The sequence below is a fragment of the Triticum urartu genome, chromosome 5, assembly GCF_003073215.2.
Source record: "Triticum urartu cultivar G1812 chromosome 5, Tu2.1, whole genome shotgun sequence".
In the NCBI taxonomy this organism is placed as follows: domain Eukaryota; kingdom Viridiplantae; phylum Streptophyta; class Magnoliopsida; order Poales; family Poaceae; genus Triticum; species Triticum urartu.
The window spans coordinates 8,557,619-8,561,700 of NC_053026.1; positions in this window are offsets into that span (position 1 = coordinate 8,557,619).

Genomic DNA, 4,082 nt, shown 5'->3' on the forward strand with positions numbered 1-4,082 from the left:
GACCGAAAGGTTCAAATCGGTTGCACCGAGATCGAAAACCTAGATCAACTTAATGATCTCGGTAGGACCGAAAGTGGGGTATCGGTCGGACCGAGAATCATAAAGAGGTTTTGGAAGTTTAAGTCTATGACGAATCGGGGACTCCGAGCGCTCCTCACACAGAGTGGTTCGAATCTGACTTGATCAAATTTTGTGATGTAGCATGAATAGAGTTTGAGACGAGAAAAGCATAGATAGCTAGAGGAGGTTCTTAGGCATTCTTGTCCATCCACTTGGCAAAAGGAAATAAAACCAAACAATCAAAACAACAAGTGGATGTCCTCGAATGAGTAAAATATGCGACTAGCATGCTCACACAATAAGATGGCAAATGAAATATGTGACAAGACATGCACAACCAATTCTAGCATCTACCAAGCAATTTGCGATGACAAGGTCATCTATATATGAGTATATTGACTTAGGAGTCAAGTGAGAACACTTGATCATAGGTCATACTCATCGTTTAAGCTCAAGTGGGGTTACCACTTTTACATAAAGCATTGTTGTGTTCACATCTTTAGAGTTGCTTTAGCTCAAGTCTTAGAGTAAAGCTCCCCCTAGATGTGATATCCCCCCTTAGAGGGATGAACTAACCTCGGGTTTTGTCGATGATGACTTCATGTAGATGTTGAAGATGTGGATGCTCAATGTTGATGTAGATCACTTGGAGCTATCCATTTGAGTGAATTGCACTTTCAATACCTACATGGGTTAGTCCCACAAGGAACAAACAAGGATATTCATAGACATAGAGTGATGCACACACAAGATGATGTCCATGAAAACTTTTAGGTTACCTTGTCCCTTGTCTTACCAACAAGAGGGTTTGTGACTCCTTGAACTAGTGCAAGATGTGGAAATTGATTGCACTTGTTCTTGCCAAAATGATAAGAGTGAAGTATGTTGGCGGAGTCACCCTCAAGAACTCTCTAGTTCTTCTTCTTTTGGATCCACACCATCTTGATGGGAATCCTTGGAGTTGTAGTCGTACTTGATGAAGTGGAACTTGAAGTAGTCTTGGGAATCCACTTGACTAAGGTCTTAGGAGCTTCTTCAAATGCATCAATTTCCTCTTGAAGCTTGTCCTTGCCTTTTTGCTTGTAGTCTTGTGGTGGAAGATCATCTTGAGCTTGTGTCCCCTTGAAAGAAGTATCATACTTCTCTTGTTGAGGAACAAACTTTGTCTTGGGGTATTGATCTTCTTCCCACTCAACTCCATTGGCATTGAACTTTCGTTCAAAACCAACACCTTGATTCTTCCGGTGCATTCCTTGCTTGCGCACAATTTCCTCGAATTGCTTACTCCCGGCAAGGCTTTTGTACACTCCTTTCTCTATAATTCCCTTCAATAAGCTATTTTCTTGCTCAAGCATAACTTGGCTAAGACAATCATTAGTGGAATCAAGAGAACTACTAGAAGCAACAATATTGGATTTAGCATGATCATTGTTACTGCTAGAGGAAGAATCTTTCTTGTTCTTGTTACTAGACTTGACTTGAGGCATGTAAGTGGATAAGAGTAAACGCTTGGCAATGTAAGAAGAACTTTTCTTGCGGAGATCATCATTGATTGCTTTTAAGAACTCATGCTCTTGCTCAAGATTGAGCTTTTCAAAGCGTAATTTCTCATGAGCTCTTAAAAGTTCTCGATGATCTTCGAAGATAGTTTCATGAGCTAACTTAAGAGTGTTTAGTTCTTTAGTTAGAGCCTCAATCTTCTCCTTACCATTGTCATTCGTTTTATCTTGATTAGCATGATTAATTGACGTTTCATCATAGTATTCATCACTAGAGTTGTCAACAAGCAAATCATCACCTAACAAGTCATCTTCATCACTATTGAAATCAACATACTCGGGGTGTGTTACCTTAGGACCTTTGGCCATGAAGCATCTTCCAATTCCTTCATTTGGTGAGTCAAATATGTCGTAGGAGTTGGTTGACACAAGTGCTAGACCGGCAACACCTTCATCTTGAGTATCTTCGGAGTCGGAGTAATAACTTCTCTCGGAGTGACTGTCGGAGTCGGAGCCGGATACCCATTCACCAACATGAGCTTGATGTCTTCGTTTTGTGTAGCTCCTTGATGATTTTTCCTTCCTTTCCGAATCCTTACTTCTCCGTGAGTATCTTCGTTCATAACGATCATCTCTACTCCTTCTCTCTCTTGGTGGTGATTCTTTGCTTCTTCTTTTTGGAGAATCTTCTCTTCTCTTGTAGGGAGCCGTACACTCATTGGAATAGTGTCCGGGTCTTCCACAACTGTAGCAGTTTCGCTCTTGACTAGAAGATCTTTTGTCATTGTAGGACCTTGACTTGAAGCTTCTATCTTTGCTTCTACTCTTGTAGAACTTGTTGAAGTTCTTCACCATTAAGCTCAATTCTTCATTGAAGTTTTGTTTCTCACTTGATGATGTAGGGGCTTCACATGAGGCTTTGTAGGCACCACTTGATTTGTTGTGAAGTTCCTCTTTATCCTTAAGTGACATCTCATGAGCAACAATTCTTCCAATCACCTCCGTTGGCTTGAGATCTTTGTAATTGGGCATCATTTGGATCAATGTGCACACGGTATCATATTTTCCATCCAAGGCTCTTAGAATCTTCTTGATGATGAATCTATCGGTCATCTCTTCACTTCCTAAGCCTGCAATCTCATTTGTGATGAGAGCAAGCCTAGAGTACATTTCAGCGACACCTTCACCATCCTTCATTTTGAACTTGTCAAGTTGACTTTGAAGCACATCCAACTTGGATTCCTTGACGGAGTCGGTACCTTCGTGCATATCAATCAAAGTATCCCAAATTTCCTTTGCATTCTCAAGACGGCTGATTTTGTTGAATTCTTCAGGGCACAATCCGTTGAAGAGAATATCACAAGCTTGAGCATTATATTGCAACATCTTCAACTCATCCGCGGTAGCTTCACGGTTTGGTTCTTTCCCATCAAAGAAGTCACCTTGCAAACCAACATACACAATAGCCCAAACGGCGGGGTTATGTCCAAGAATATGCATTTTCATTTTATGCTTCCAACTAGCAAAGTTAGTACCATCAAAGTAAGGACCTCTACGGTGATAATTTCCCTCGCTAGACGCCATACTCTCCTAGGTTGTGAAACCAAGGCTATGACCACCAAAAGCTATGGAGATCAAAGCAAATGGAGACCAAAGCTCTGATACCACTTGTAGGATCGAAAGTATGTCTAGAGGGGGGTGATTAGACTACTTGACCAAATAAAAACTTAACCTTTTCCCAATTTTAGTTCTTGGCAGATTTTAGCTATTGTAGGACAAGTCAAGCAATCATCACACAATTCAAGCAAGCATGCAAAGAGTATATTGGCAGCGGAAAGTAAAGCATGCAACTTGCAAGAATGTAAAGGGAAGGGTTTGGAGAAATCAAACGCAATTGGAGACACGGATGTTTTTCCCGTGGTTCGGATAGGTGGTGCTATCCTACATCCACGTTGATGGAGACTTCAACCCACAAAGGGTAACGGTTGCGCGAGTCCACGGAGGGCTCCACCCACGAAGGGTAACGGTTGCGCGAGTCCACAGAGGGCTCCACCCACAAAGGGTCCACGAAGAAGCAACCACCCACAAAGGGTCCACGAAGAAGCAACCTTGTCTATCCCACCATGGCCATCGCCCACAAAGGACTTGCCTCACTAGCGGTAGATCTTCACGAAGTAGGCGATCTCCTTGGCCTTACAAACTCCTTGGTTCAACTCCACAATCTTGTCGGAGGCTCCCAAGTGACACCTAGCCAATCTAGGAGACACCACTCTCCAAGAAGTAACAAATGGTGTGTAGGTAATGAACTCCTTGCTCTTGTGCTTCAAATGATAGTCTCCCCAACACTCAACTCTCTCTCATAGGATTTGGATTTTGTGGAAAGAAGATTTGAGTGGAAAGCAACTTGGGGAAGGCTAGAGATCAAGATTCATATGGTAGGAATGGAATATCTTGGTCTCAACACATGAGTAGGTGGTTCTCTCTCAGAACATATGAGTTGGAATTGTGTATGTGTTCTGATGG